We start from the raw sequence: 16863 nt of genomic DNA, 5'->3' as shown, positions 1-16863 counted from the left end.
AATTAAATTACATCATCTGCATTTTCAAATTAGCTTTACAAAATGGGATCCATGGATGTTCCTGACCCCAGTGAAAAATGATATGATTAAATATTAGTTAAAATAGATACTCAAGATTTGAAACCCATGATGCAAGACCTAGGAGTGATTATCTCACTATTTCTGGGTTCAACCCCAATTTTGTGTGTTCTTATGCTTTGAAAGAAATATGACATCTCAGAGTGAATTGATGACAGCTTTAATGGGGTGATCTCTCCCAATGTTATTGACGTGACTTACTCTATCCAATCAGCAAATGGTAAATATCTGGCTACTACAGATTTGGCCAGGTTTTTTAAGGCTTATTTCGACAACTTCCTGGCCATGCTTTCCCTTTGCCTCAAAGGAATATTATGCATCTCTACCCACCAATCATGGTAATTTGAAAAAACTAGCTGGGTATGGTGACCTGTGCCGGCAGTCCTGGCTATTTGGAAGGTTGAGGCTGGAAGATCCCTTGAGCTCAGGAGTTCCAGGTTACAGTGAACCATGACTGCCCACTGCACTACAAGGTGACAGAGCAACCTCCTGGGTCCAAAACAATATATGAAATTTAAAAACCCAGCCCACTGGGCTCGGTAGCTCATGCCTGTAATCCCAGCACTTTGGGAGGTCGAGGTGGGCAGATCACCTGAGGTCGGGAGTTCGAGATCAGCCTGGCCAACATGGTGAAAGTGCGTCTCTACCAAAAATACAAAAATTAGCTGGGCGTGGTGGCAGGCTCCTGTAATCCCAGCTACTCCGGAGGCCGAGGCAGAAGAATCGCTTGCCTCGGGAGGCAGAGGTTACAGAGAGCGAAGATCCTGCCATTGCACTCCAGCCTGGGGGAAAGAGCGAAACTCCATCTCTCCATCTCAAACAAACACACACAACGCAGCCCTTGCCCTTGTGTTCCACCCAGCGCATGTGTCGCTCCCGCAGTTCCCACCCCATCATGACCATCATGCACGAACCCGGTGACCTGGCAGAGCTCAGGTTCTAAGATCTTCACTTTCGACCTCTCCCGGAGCCCGCAGAGGCCCCAGCCTCACCCCAGCGCCTCTCAAGGGCACCGAATGGGGAGCTGCAAAGTCCTCTACCCTCCAGGGGTCGGGTGCCAGCTGCCAGTAAAGGAACTGAACCCCGCTAAAGAGGCTTCTCTTTCTCCTGCTCACTTCATCTTCTGCCAGATCCCATCGCTGGAGTGTGCCGGCGCCCCTGCTTCTGGAGGACGCCCCGACCCCTGCGCGCCGGTCCTCAAGTCTTTAATCTGACTTGGGAGCCCTGGGACTCCGCGCTGGACCTCAGCACTGTTCTCCAGCACCACCAGGCCGACTTCTAACCCTGACTCCCCGCAATCCCCCCAAAAGAATCAGAAAAACCAAAGAAAACACCAGGCGTATCTGGTGCTGGAGAGCGTATTTCAATCTGGGACTGCCCAGGGAACTCAGACTCAGAACATTAGAGCAGAGAGGCCAGCTGCTGCTTGTGGGGAGACCGAGTAACAGAAGACTGAGGCACAGACGCTACAGGGCTACGCCGGGTGGGAAAAACCCAGAGAACGTCGTTAATTTATTTCTCATTGCTCCTAGTTAATATTTACTTGTATTCCCATATGTCTGCCTAGGTGATGGAGGAGTGTGTGTAATATTTGTTTTAACTTATGCAAGGGTGTGAGATGTCGCCCCTGCTGTAAATGGAGACCTCTCAGTATTTGAGCTTTGTGGGACTGGTGGAAGGGGGACACTTGGAACTACAGCAGAGTAGGAGAAGAAAAGGGGAGGACTCCAGTTAAGGAGGCCTTCCTGGCTGGAATCAAGTCTAGTGGTGGTGAGGCAGGAAAATAGAGTCTGGAGGCAGGGAACATAAGGCCAATTCACACTTCAGCTATAACAGGAAATATCCTCTCCATAAGGCGTAGACTGTAAATGACTTTATAATTTTACTTCATTCCCTCCATTTACATAGGGTGTACCCAAAGTAACCAATGGAATCCTCTAGGGGCTATTTAAACTCCCGAAAATTCTGTTAACAGGGCCTTTGAGCCCCTATGTTCAGACCTGCTCCCGCACTGCAAAGGGTGCTTTCATTTTCAAGAAAACCCTTCATTCTTTCCTTGCTTTGTGCATTTTGTCCAATTCTTCGTTCAAGACGCCAAGAACCTGAACACTCTCCACCGTTAACAGTGGGTTGTAGGTTTAGGAATGACACTCCGTCCTCCAGGATCTCCACTCTGTCCACTGTGTGGGGCATCTGCGGACCTCAGGAAAGATCTTCTGGGTCTTCTGGAATTTGCCCTTAGTGGGCAGCTGCAGGGTTAGGGGTTGGAGGGCTGTCACCTGGCAGCTGTCAAGATCACCTGGTATGTTTCGTGAATACAGAGAAACTTGAAATACTGTCCAAAAATTAAAAAGTAAAATAAAATAAACCAAAACATACAACTGGGGACATTTCAAGGGACTTCAGGGACTCCAAAAAAGGAAAAGGAACAAAGACCAAATGTGTTTCTTATATCCCACACAGAGACTGACAACATACCAGATTCACCACACGGACTTTAATTTAAACTACATGCTCCCGGGTGAACTGGCTACAATAGGAGCTTTGACACTGCTCATAGCCCCATTCCCTCTACCACAACTACAGAGCTACCACCTCCAGAAGAGCAGGGAGGAGCCAGTGAGTTTTCTCCTGGGAGGCTGGCTGCTGCATGAGACTGCCCAGTTGGAGAGCTGCCTGAGAGTGTGAGAATCCAGAAAACACAGTCGAGGACAACTCTGGAAATAAGCCTCTTAGGGGGCAAACAGTATTACAACAACTGCAGAAAGAGCCTGACAAGATTTCTTAGTACAGGGGCCCCAATCCCTGGCCGCAGACTGGGACCTGATGGTGGCCTGTTAAGAACTGGGCTACCCAGCAGGAGGTGAGCCTGGAGAGTGAGCTTTACTACCTGAGCTCCACCTCCTGGAAGATCAGCAATGGTATTAGATTCTCATAGGAGCTCCAACCCTATTTTGTTTTTTTGGTTTTCTTTTAGTTTTTTATTTTGTTCCTTATCTTCACTTGATTGATCTCTTCTTTGCTTCTTTTTGTTGTTTTTTTTCTGTTTATTTTATTTTTGTTGTTGTTGTTTTGCCCAGACTGGAGTGCAGTGGCACAATCTTAGCTCACTGCAACCTCTGCCTCCCGGGTTCAAGTGATTCTCCTGCCTTGGACTCCCGAATAGCTGGGAGTACAGGAATGCACTTCCATGTCCAGCTTATTTTTTATTTTTAGTAGAGGCGGGGTTTCACCATGTTGTCCAGGCTGGTCTTGAACTCCTGACCTCAAGTGATCTGCCCACCTCGGCCTCCCAAAGTGCTGGGATTACAGGCATGAGCCACCACACCCGGCCTCCCCAACCCTATTTTGAACTGCACATATGAAGGATCTAGGTTGTGTGCTTTTTGTGAGAATCTAATGCCTGATATGAGCTGGAAGAGTTTCATCTCAAAACCATTCCACCCACTGCATGTCTGTGGAAAAATTATCTTCCATGAAACCAGTTCCTGATGCCAAAAAGGTTGGGGGGACCATTGCTTTAGCAAAGCTGCAGTTGAAAAAATGAAGGCTTTTCAAAATATTCAATCAAACCAGAAAGCAGATCCTTGATTAAATTTGAGAGATCTTTTCAGTGCAGTGATAGGAGGTGGAAATGAAGGAAAATGAGTCAAATCTTTCAGACCCCAGTTCAGAAGATGCAATCAGAGAACAAGATAGAATTACCTTTCACTTTCCCTATGCTGACTGCATAAAGGAAAGAAAACTCCCTGCAGGGTTATAAGACTAAATTGGTCCTGAGGTCACCATACTGGTGAACAAGAAGTGGGGACTATGTTGTGTCTTTTGACCTGGATCGAGGAAGACACATCAGCTCTATAAGGACGGAAAAAGCTGACAATCCCCAGTGAACATCTGACAGGTGAATACAGGGCAGCTCCTTGCCCCACACCAAGTCTCTACTGGGAGCAGAATATCTGAGTGAGGATTGCACCAGGAGGCTCAGGTGAGCTACACTCAGTAAAGGTCCTGCAGCCTTTGGCTGGACCTAATCTGGGGAAAATAACCACATTGGAAAGAACCTTGGGAAGCGCATGTATTTTACTTTTTAAGCATCAGTTTTGTTTTTTAGATATTTTAATATACATCTAAAATTATACATATTTATGATTCAATATTTTCTCATATTAATTTGCATATTTATATGTACACATACAGAAATATATATAATTACATATCTTACATATGTAATTATAATTTTATTATGTTATCATATGAACATATACATACCTGACACATGGCTGGCACCATGGCTAAAATCCCAGCATTTTGGGAGGTCAAAGCAGGAGGATCGCTTGAGGCCAGGAGTTCCAGACCAGCTTGGCTAACATAGTAAGACCCCCATCTTTACAAAAAATAAAATATAGTTTTTTATATTTACTTAAAATTTTATTATATTATAGTAGCATATACATACCCTTCACATATACCTATATATTTCACTCTTTACTCTGATATGTTATATGAGGAAGTTCTTTTGTATGTTGTATGAAAATCACAGATTTCGATTTCTCAAAAGGGGCCTAATGCTCTTTTGCCCTAATAACATCTAATAATGTCTGAGATGTTCTGCATAATCAGCTATCTACCATTAAACAGTCAACAGAAGTATGAGAAACACAAACCATTCTTGGAATATCTTGAATCCTGTGCCAAACCAAATCCTATTTTTTAAAAAAAATGTTTTCCAGGCTGAACTCAATGGCTCAGAATTGTAATCCTAGTACTGTGGGAGACCTAGGCAGGAAGATTGCTTGAGGTCAGGAGTTTGAGGCTACAGTGAGCTACGATCTTGCCACTGCACTTCTGTACTTCAATCTCAAAAAAAAAAAAAAAAAGAAAAAAAGAAAAGGAAAACAAAACAAATTTTCCAGAAGATATGTCTTTATTGGTGTTTACATAAAACTTAAAGGGAAATTGAGGTTGATTGTCCTTGTTTTCATGTGACCACTACAGGGTGAAGAGGGGGATCAAGGAACCAGCCCCAGATGACTCAGGTAATCTGAGACCAGGCCTGGGATCCACACACCGGACACACAAGCACAATGCCTGGTCTCGCTCTTTCCTCAATCCCAATTTAAACTAATTTGGCAGTTTCATGAGATTAAAAAGAGTGCAGACAGGAAAGGAGATGGGATTGGCAGAGGAAGGAAAATTGATTAAGATTAGGGACAATTGTGAGGGAGAAGAGAAAAGGAGACAGAATCTGAGAGCTGTGAGACAGATTGAAAGGGGGCAGGTGGCTCAAAGAAAACAGTAAGAGAAATTAGCTTTCTGCATTGAGGTATTGATACGCTGAAAAGTGATTAGCTTTTTGAAGGAAACATTTTGTTTATTTATTTTTTTGAGACAGGATCTCGTTCTGTTGTCCAGAACGCAGGGCAGTGGCGCCATCCTGGCTCACTGCAACCTCTGTTCTCTGGGTCCAAGCGATTTTCCCACCTCAGCCTCCGGAGTAGCTGAGACCACAGAGACAGGCCACCACACCTGGCTAATTTTTGTATTTTTTGTAGAGATGGGGTTTCACCATGTTGGCCTGGCTGACCTCAAACTCCAGAGCTCAAGTGATTGGCCCGCGTCAGCTTACCAAATTGGTGGGATTACAGGCATGAGCTTCAGCCCGGCTACGAAAGGAAGCTTTTAAATTGTACAGTATTTCATACATCCGTAATAGTAGAGAGAACAGTATGAAGAACCTACGAATAAAAAGAAACCAATTTCTATCATTTGAATTAACAATCTTTATAACCCCACCAGCTTCTCGTGCCAATGGAGCAAATTCCCAGACATCGTATAATTTTATCTGTACTTTATATTTCACCTTATAATTTCATTATTTCCTAAAATACATTATTTCAATTATAGTGTTACTATAACTTTTAATAAGCTGTTCAGTGTGAATTATTATTATTATTATTATTTTTGAGACGGAGTCTTGCTCTGTCACCCAGGCTGGAGTGCAGTGGCCGGATCTCAGCTCACTGCAAGCTCCTCCTCTCGGGTTCACGCCTTTCTCCTGCCTCAGCCTCCAGAGTAGCAGGGACTACAGGCACCCGCCACCTCGCCCAGCTAGTTTTTTGTATTTTTTAGTAGAGACGGGGTTTACCGGGTTAGCCAGGATGGTCTCGATGTCCTGACCTCGTGATCCGCCCGTCTCGGCCTCCCAAATTGCTGGGATTACAGGCTTGAGCCACCGCGCCCGGCCTTCAGTGTGAATTATAACCACATTTTTCTCCCACCAGTTGCAAATAACATTCAGTAAATTAAAACAGCAACTGGAATCCTATTCTCTTAGGGTGGAGCAGGGAGTGCCCTCAGTCCAGCACAGGTAGGGGTGGGTGGCAGAAGAGCAAACCAAACAGCTGAGGTTCCTTGAGAATGCAAACTTCTCACAGAATACAAAGTGCTCCGGAGGCCTAGGCGTCCCAAGAGCCCTGCAGTGCTTCCCGCAGCGGGCTAGGCGACACCTCCAGTAAGTCTGTACTGAAGTCAGGGCAGCAGAGCAGTGATTGTGCGCGTAGCACCACCTCTGGGCTTCAACTTCCGGGTGAGATGGTGGAGGACGAGCCTGACGTTGGAGACCAGGTGCAGCACCAGGTACCACAGTGGATGGAAGGATGTGCCCTGGGGTTGGGCAGCTATCCTCTTGAGAGGTGAAGCCAGCTGGACTTCCTGGGTCCAGTCCGGACTTGGAGAACTTTTCTGTCTAGCTAAAGGATTGTGAACACACCAATCAGCACTCTGTAAAAACGCACCAATAAGTGCTCTGTGTCTAGCTAAAGGTTTGTAAACACACCAATCAGCCCTCTGTAAAATGGACCAATCAGCAGGATGTGGGCGAGGCCAAATAAGGGAATAAAAGCTGGCCACTCAAGCCAGCAGAGGCAACCACTTGCATAACCTTCTACACTGTGGAAGCTTTGTTCTTTTGCTCTTCACAATAAATCTTGCTGCTGCTCACTCTTTGGGTCTGCACTACCTTTAGGAGCTGTAACACTCACCACAAGGGTCTGCAGCTTCATTCCTCAAGTCAGCGAGACCACAAACCCACCAGGAGGAACAAACAACTCCGGACGTGCCACCTTTACCAGCTGTAACACTCACTAGGAAGGTCTGCGGCTTCACTCCTGAAGTCAGCCAGACCACGAACCCACCAGAAGGAAGAAACTCCGGACACATCTGAACACTGCAAGGAACAAACTCCGGACACACCATCTTTAAGAGCTGTCACACTCACTGCGAAGAAGGTCCGTGACTTCATTCTTGAAGTCGGCGAGACCAAGAACCCACTGGAAGGAACCAATTCCGGACACGCTTTTTCCCCAGACCCAGCACCTGGAGAGCCATCCCTGCAGGGTGGGCTGAGCGAGCACTGCGTTCCTGGCGCAGGGCTTCAGGTCTCCCTGACAGACCTTACGCTAAACTGCAGTCTCTTTGCATAGTGATCCAATGACAAGCATACTGGTCCAACAGCGGTCGCTTCACCAGTCCTGGGAATCGTTTTCTCCTCGTGCCCTGTCAGTCGTTCATGCAGCCCAGGGAGGAATTTTAGTAGCAACACTCCGGCTTTCATACCACTGAAATTACCAGGCAACTCCAACTCAGAAGGACCACCAGGAAAAGGCAAGAAGAGAATCACCATCAGGCCCCAGTCCCTTTTTGTGACAAGTACTAGAGGGTTTGGGTCTGCTTGGGCTGTCTCCCGCTGGGCTCACCTGCCCTATTGAGCAGGCTGCCTCAAGGAAGAAGCTCACAGGGGAAATCTGACCTCTGAAACAGCAAGTATAAAATGCTTTAAATAAGCCAAAACTAAACTAATAGTTATGTTAACTAAAAATACATGGATGCTACCGAAGATAGTCGAATATTAGAGGAAGAGATTAAACTCTGATTTTGAGCACTTTATACTCTATTTAGAAAATGAATAAGATGCAGTTCTGAAAACCTGAAAATACAAAGAATAGGATATGATACACACACTAGATGAAAAAGAAACTTTCAGACCATATTATCTTAAAGCTCTAATAAGTGAGATAGCAAACTATTCACTGAAATAGACAACCAGTAATTGATATAAGGGTATGTATCAATAACATGTTTTAAGATAAAAAACTTCATGAGCTTTTCCATTTTAACTAAGGAATGATGGTTCTAGACTTCTGCCACAACATTATGGTCGACAAAAGATTCTTCATTTTACATAGATTTCACTCTAGGTCCTGAAACAGCACGTCATAATCTTGTATCTCTGAAGATAGAATACAGTGAGATTTGGAAAGACACCACAAAAACTCATGATCCAAAAAAGATTAAGGCTGGTACTACTAGGAGGAAGAGAGAGGACAAAATCAAATGGGATAGATATAATAGAGTTGTTTGTTAGAATTGTCTTCCCAGGAGATGGAAAAAGACACCATCACAATAGGATTTATGCTTTAGTATTCAGCTATCGAAATGTAATAACTTTGCTGAAGTCATTACTGTAGGTAGAGTGGCAAACGTTCTTCTATTAAAAGTAAAACCCGGTAATATTAGGATTTTTCTGGACAATGAAGTGGGTGACATTTAATCTTATAACTTGAATGCCAGGTCTCATATCTTTTCTTCAAGTGATATTTTTATGAAACTACTTAGGCTGTGTTTCACACCGGGTATGATTTGCAACCTCTTGTAACCTGTACAGCAAGATTATGAAGGATGAATTATTTGAAAACTATTTTGTATTTTTATTTAGGTGAGGAGATCTACAATTCTGAATTATGTGTTTACCACTTATAAGCAGAGAAAAGGTTTTCCTCTTCCATTATTTTAGCAGCTGTCAATAAAATAGTATTAGAAATGCATACTCTTCAGAGATGTAATGGTAGTAAATTATAAAGTATTTTTGATAGTCTAAGATGAAAGACGTTATTACTTACACAGTCATCAATGCATTCCACATTATGAATTAAAATTCCACATTATGAATTTTATCAAAATTACATAGAAAATTATTAGTTCAGTCCAGCAACAAGTCTAATATAAAAATGAAAATCTCCTGGGTCATGCTATCCTATGCCAAATTCCTGTTAAACAGAGTCATGATTTATTCCAGTGACCTTGCTGTTTCTCCATAACTGTAATATGTCTAATGCTAGACATTTCAAATTAACATTCTATTAGGTAAACTGAGAATTTAGGTCTCTCACACCACCCAGACACATACTCTATCTTTACCCACAAAATCCAAATATGGTAATGTAACTGGATTAATATGTTCATATGACTATATAATTGTTCACAGCTGAGCCACTTAGGTACTATAATTTGATACACAAATTTTGTTTTACTGTGATTAAAATTGCCTGATACTTTACTTGCTGCATTTTCTGTTTATCTCTTTCAGCCCCATAGCTGCTAATCTCTAAAGTTCCTCTCTAAACTCCACATGTAATTTGTTGATTATATTCATTTTCTTTGTAGTGCTCAATCTCCTGAAGCCCTCTATCATCTTAGCATGAACTGAAATTTGATGATATGATGCACGGCTGTCATCTGAGGCCTTTCATGTTTCCATTACCCTAAGCATCAACTGTTATTTTTTGTCTTATGTCCAGAGGTTTTAAGTCTATTGTTGTCTGAGTCGCTTGTTTCCCTTCTTAGTTTTTCCCTTCTTTTGGTGAGCGTATCACCAGGTAGTTCCCTGAGAAAGGGGACTTGGAAGATGTGCCAGTCATTTCCCTGTGTGCTGTGAGATGTGGGAATATGTGCTAGGCTCAGCATCACATCCGGAGGAGGGTCAAGAACATTTGTGAAGGCCACACATGCCTGAGACCAGAGTTCAGAGTGCCTGACCACGACTCATACTCAATCAGAACATCAGAGAACACGAGCTTCCCCAACTCCCAAAACCACACTAACAGGAGTTGAGTAAAAATAACAGTAGAATCCAGTTTGAGAAATGAAAGAGACATATCACGAGGGGAGTCTGAAGCCTTGAATGCACTAAGGGTAACCATAGAAATAACAAACTTCAAACTCTGCCTAACCTCTGGCTCGATTAATACAAACACACCCTCCCTACAGGCCTAGCAGAAGGGAAACAAGTTCATTTCTTCTATTGGTTGAATTGTGTTCTGCCAAAAACATCTATTGAAGTGCCTACCCCAGTGCTTCAGATGTGACCTCATTTGGAAATTAGGTCTTTACCAAGGTAATCTGTTAAGGGCGGGTGCGGTGGCTCACGCCTGTAATCCCAGCACTTTAGGAGGCCGAGGCGGGTGGATCACCTGAGGTCAGGAAATCGAGACCAACCTGGCCAACACGGTGAAACCCTGTCTCTAGTAAAAATACAAAAATTAGCTGGGCGTGGTGGCGGGCACCTGCAATCCCAGCTACTCGGGAGGCTGAGGCAGCATCGCTTGAACTTGGGAGGGGGAGGTTGCAGTGAGCCGAGATTGTCCGTTGCACTCCAGCCTGGGCGACAACAGTGAAACTCCATCTCAAAAAAAAAAAAAAAGTAATCAGTTCAAATGAGGCCATTAGGGTGGGCCTTAATCTGAGTGCTGTCCTTATAAAAATAGAAAATTTTGACACAAATATATGCACAGAGGAAGGTTACGTGAGGAAACATGGGGAGAATGCCATCGGAGTGATGCATCTACTAGCCAAGGAATGACAGATTGGCAGCAACCCACCAGAGCCTGGAGGCATGGAAGCAATTCTGTATCACAGCCCTCAGAAAGAACCAATTCTGCTAACACCCATATTTTGGACTTGGCCTCCAGAACTGTGAGACAATAAATTTCCTGTTATGTAAACGATCCAGTTTGTGATACCTTATTAGGGTATTTCCTCCAAAACTAATATAATCTACAAGTATAAAAATGTTTACCTCAGTATGTATTTTTCTATATATGTCTGGTTTTCACCAAAAACAAAAAAGTACAAGGCATACAAAAAAAGTAAAAGGAAAATAAACCACACTCAAAGAGACAAAATGAACATCAGAACCATACTAAGCTATGACGCAAATGTAGGAAATCTCATGAAAAATAATTGTAATTGACATATTAAAGGCTTTAGTGGAAAATAAAGACAATATGCAGGAGTAAATAGATAATTTCATCAGCGAGTTGGAAACTATAAAATCAAATGGAAGAGCTAGGCGCGGTGGCTCACACCTGTAATCCTAGCACTTTGGGAGGCTGAGGTGGACCATCGCTTGAGGTTAGGAGTTCGAAACCAGGCTGACCAACATGGTGAATCCCTGTCTCTACTAAAAATAATATTAAAAAAATTGCCAGGTGTGGTGGCAGGCACCTGTAATCCCAGCTACTCGGGAGGCTGAGGGAGAATTACTTGAACCCGAGAGGTGGAGGCTGCAGTGAGCCAAGATCGTGCCACTGCACTCTAGCCTGGGTGACAAAGTGAGACTCCGTCTCAAAAAAAAAAAAAAAAAAAATCAGATAGAAATGCTAGCAGTGAAAACCACAGAAAAGAGATGAAGATGCCTTCAATGGGCTCATTAGTACCCTCAATACACTGAGGGAAATAATCAGTGAACTTGAAGATAGATAAACAAACTACCCAAACTGAAATATAAAGTGAAAAGAATAAAAAACAAAAACCAAGAACTGTGGGACAGTATCAAACAGTGTCATTTATGGGCACTTGGAATCTGAGAAAGAAGAAATCTCATCACTAGGAAATGAAGGCAAAAATAAATAAAATTTAAAAAGAAAAACAGAGGAAATACTCATAAAATATCATGGCCAAGTATTTAGTTACAGACACTAAAACTCCAGAAACAAGAAGTCCAGAGAACACCAAGCATGATGAATATCAAAACACACACACACACCCCCCCCCAAAACAAGAAAAAAATGACAACATATCTCCAAACATATGAACATATCAATCAAATTCAAACTGCTTAAAATTAAAATCAAAAACAATCTTGAAGGCAGTCCAAATAAAAAACTACATTACTGCTATGCATGCCTTAACTACGGGAATATGTTCTGAGAAGTACGTCATAGGATGATTTCATCATTCTGTGAACGTCACAGAGTTATGTTATGTTAGATTGCAGTTGTGTAGCTTATTATGCCTGTAAGCTACACGGTACAGGTGAATGCTCCTAGGCTATAAACCTGTACAGCACATTACTGTACTGAATACTATAGAAATTGTAACACAATGGCAAGTATTTGTGTATCTAAGTATATGTAAGCATAGAAAATTTCCGTAAAAATGCAATTTTATAATCTTATAGGACCACCGTCATGTATGTGGTCAGTGGCTGAACCACTGTTTTGCAGTGCATGACTACTGACAAAGGAAGGAGGATAAGAATTACAACAGACCTCTCATCAGAAAATGTGAAATCAAGGAGATAATAGTTACTTCTGTAAATAAAAAAAAATCTTGCCAACTCACAATTCTATAACCGATTAGCACATTTCTCAAAAGTAATTGAAAAATACTTAGAAAAATAAAATGGAGGGAATTTGTTGCCATCAAGCAGACACTACAAGGAATGTTAAAGTACTTCAGGCCAAAGGAATATTATAGATGTCAGAAACTTGTGTTTACACAAAGAAATAAAGTGCATAAAATAAAGGTAATTGCTCTAACAGATAACTAGCTGTTTAAAACAATAATAAGGTCAGGCACGGTGGCTCACGCCTGTAATCCCCGCACTTTGGGAGGCCGAGGCAGGTGGATCACGAAGTCACCAGACTGAGACCATCTTGGCTAACATGGTGAAACTCCATTTCTTCTAAAAAAAAAAAAAAAAATACAACAACAAAAAAAATAGCCGGGCATGGTGGCAGGCACCTGTAGTCCCAGCTATCCGCAGGCTGGGGCAGGAGAATGGCGTGAACCCGGGACGCGGAGCTGGCAGTGAGCTGAGATCGGGCCACTGCACTCCAGCCTGGGCGACAGAGCGAGACTCCATCTCAAAAAAAAAAAAGAGTATTTTTCCAGCATATGTAAAAGTATTGCATGAATACAAGACCACAAAGAATCAGTGAGAATTGGGAATATACTATTATTACAAGGTTCTTAAACTGAAAGGGAAACAGTATAATTTCACTTAAAGGAGGCCTCAAATTATTTTCAAATGTATACTGTAAACCCCTAGAAGAACCACTAAAAAATGTTTTTAAAAGATGTATACAATAAGGCCAGACACAATGGCTCATGCCTGTAATCCCAGCACTTTGGGAGGCCGAGGCAGGTGGATGACCAAGGTCAAGAGCGATATCATCCTGGCCAACATGGTGAAACCCAGTTTCTATTAAAAGTACAAAAATTAGGCTGGACGCGGTGGCTCATGCCTATAATCCCAACACTTTGGGCAGCTGAGGCGGGCATACTACGAGGTCAAGAGATCAAGACCATCCTGGCCAAGATAGTGAAACCCCGTCTCTACTAAAAATACAAAAATTAGCTGGGCATGGTGGTGTGCGCCTGTAGTCTCAGCTATTTGAGAGGCTGAGGTTGCAGTGAGCCAAGATTGCACCACTGCACTCCAGCCTGGTGACACAGCGAGACTCCATCTCAAAAAAAACAAAAAAACAACAAAAAAAACCTAGCTGGGCGTGGTGGCACATACCTGTAGTCCCAGCTACTCAGGAGGCTGAGGCAGGAGAATCACTTGAACCTGGGAGGCGGAAATTGCAATAAGCCGAGATTGCACTACTACACTCCAGCCTGGTGACAGAGCGAGACTCTGTCTCAAAAAACAAATAAATAAAAAGTTAATAGAAGAGATTAAAATTTAATCATTAAAACATGGTTGTTTAAACCCAGAGAAGCAAGGCATGGTGGTGTGCACCTATAGTCCCAGCTATTCAGGAGGCTGAGGCAGGAAGATCTCCTGAGTCCAGGAGTTTGGGGATGCAGTGGGCTATGATTGTGCCTGGGAATAGCTATTGAATGCTAGCCTGGGCAATATAGCCAGACCCTGTCTTAATCCTAGCACTTTTGAAGTCCAAGGTGGGTGGATCACTTGGAGCCAGGAGTTTGAGTCCAACCTGGGCAACATTAGTTAAGATCTTGTCTCTAATAAAAACAAAAAACAGAGAATTCAAAATCAGCCTTCTTTTCAAGTTTCTATGAGACACTCACCAAGATAAACCATATCATAGGCTATGAAACACACCCTCACACATTTAAAGAATAGAAACATACAAAATAAAGTTGATATTATAGAAAAATCTCTGAGAAATCCGCAAAAATGTGAAAATTAGTACACTTCTAAATACCCCTTGGGTCAAAGAGTAAGTCTCAGGAAAATTAAATATTTTGAGCAAAATACAAATACAGTATTTCCAGGGAAATTTATAGCATTAAATTTATAACATATATTAGAAAAGAAGATCTAAAATCAGTAACTTAACCCTTTACCTTAAGAAACTAGAAAGAAAAAAAGCAAATGTAACGCTTTTCAATGTAAAGCATACAGAAGGACGAAAATAAAAATTAGAGCAGAAATCAATAAAATTGAAATTGGAAACAAGACAGAAAATCAACAAAACCAAAGCTGATTCTTTGAAAGATAAAAATAGAGGCAATAAATTGATAACTGCCACAAACTGCCCAACCTAGTATGGGATTTCAAATGCATGCTCTTTCCACTACCTCAGTGCCTTAGTTTCGGCAATGAGTGAGGGATAGAACAATTAGGAAGAAGCCTGATTATGTACGGGAAATAGGGAAAAGAATATTATAGCAATGATTTCTTGGGACATAAGGTTGGTGGTGGAATATTAAGTAGCCAGAAACTGGCAAGAGGAGTGCAGAGTAGGGATGCTGGAAATACACAATTATATTTTTCATTTACGAAACCCTTTATCACCTACAAAGATGATTGTCTTTAAACTATGATTGTTTTCTTGTCCAAGGAAGCCACTGCGTTCACAGTTCACAGATCCTCAAATATTTCAGTTAATCCATATTTCTCTAATAACACATTTCACCAATGTCATCCTATTTTTGATGTCTACTATAATTCATCACTGTAATTTAGCCAGGAGGTATGTAATTTTCTCTGGATGGGTTAAGAGTAAGATAACTGGCCAGGCGTGGGGGCTCATGCCTGTAATCTCAGCACTTTGGGAGGCTGAGGCAGGTGGATCACTTGAGGTCAGGAGTTCAAGACCAATATGGTGAAATATGGTGAAACCCTGACTCTACCAAAAAATACAAAAATTGACCAGGTGTGGTGGCACGTGTCTGTAATTCCAGCTACTTGGGAGGCTGAGGTGCAAGAAATTGCTTAAACCCAGGAGGCAGAGGCCACAGTTAGCAGAGATCACGCCACTGCACTCCAGCCTGGGCAACAGAGCTAGACTCCATCTCAAAAAAATAAAAAATAAAAATAATTGAAGCATTGCAATAGTACCTGGAGCTTAAATTTATCCATTATAATGCCAGCTGACTTTGGGTGCAAGTTCCTGACCAAATTTGTGTAACTGACTAAATGTCATGCACATTTGTTTATGCTCATGTATTTCATAATACATTGCAGATATAACTATATATTTCTCAATTTAAAAGGTTACAAATATGTAAGAGTAAATTGTCTCAAAACTATAATTCCAGACCCAGCAAAACTTCTGATTAAATATCAGGATAGACTAAAGACATTTTCAGAGGCCGGGCATGGTGGCTCACGCCTGTAATCCCAGCACTTTGGGAAGCCGAGGTGGGTGGATCACAAGGTCAGGAGATGGAGACCATCCTGTCTAACATGATGAACCCCCGACTGTACTAAAAATACAAAAAAATTAGCGGGCCGTGGTGGTAGGCGCCTGTAGTCCCAGCTACTCGGGAGGATGAGGCAGGAGAATGGCATGAACCCGGGAGGCGGAGCTTGCAGTGAGCCAAGATCACGCTACTGCACTCGAGCCTGGGCAACAGATCAAGACTCCGTCTCAAAAAAAGAAAAAACAAAAAACAAAGGTCTCAAAAACTTTATTTCCCATGAGCCTTATTAGAAAGCTACTGAAGGATGTGCTCCAATTAAACAAGAAACCAACTTCCAAATGGAAAAACATAAAAACAGGTAAAACAATTCAAGAGATGCCAAGAATATCTCCAAGATACCTGAGCAGCTGGCTTAGTGAACCAATGTGCCTGCGTTGCAGATTAGACGGCTCCTTGAGAGTATTCTGCAAGATGAAAATGGTGTAAAGCCAGAAGCCTTTAAATGAATTCAGGAAATCAGACAAGTGCAGGGGACAGTTTGGGAACGAATTAAGAATAAGAACATGGAGCTCTTTCCTTTTGCAGCCATCACTGAAGTGGGAGCGGCCAAAATGAAGTTCAGTCCCTTTGTGACTTCTGACAGAAGCAAGAACCGCAAAAGACATTTCAATGCACCTTCCCACAGTCACAGGAAGACTTTGTCTTCCTTTCTTTCCAAATTGCTGAGACAGAAGTACGACGTTTGATCCATGCCCATCCAATAGGATTATGAAGTTCAGGTTGTATGAGGACACTATAAAGGTCAGCAACTTGGGAAAGCAGTCCAGGTTACAGGAAGAAATACGTCATCTACACTGAACAGGTGCAGTGGGAAAAGGCTAATGGCACAACTGTCCATGTAGGCATTCACGCCAGTAAGGTAGTTATCACTAGGCTAAATCTGGACAAAGACTGCAAAAAGATCCTTGAAAAGAAAGTCAAATCTCGCCAAGTAGGAAAAGAAAAGGGCAAAACAAGAAAGAAACAATTGAGAAGATGCAGAAATAA

The 16863-nt window shown here is 42.5% G+C and overlaps 1 pseudogene; it reads left to right on the top strand.

Annotated features, from left to right (window-relative positions):
* Positions 1-15617: 15617 nt before the first annotated feature.
* On the top strand, positions 15618-16863 carry LOC704245 (large ribosomal subunit protein uL24 pseudogene; annotated as a pseudogene).

Source organism: Macaca mulatta, chromosome 5, assembly GCF_049350105.2.
Source record: "Macaca mulatta isolate MMU2019108-1 chromosome 5, T2T-MMU8v2.0, whole genome shotgun sequence".
NCBI classification, from domain to species: Eukaryota; Metazoa; Chordata; class Mammalia; order Primates; family Cercopithecidae; genus Macaca; species Macaca mulatta.
The sequence above is the reverse complement of the archived record's forward strand: the minus strand, read 5'-3'. Positions and strand labels throughout refer to the sequence as shown.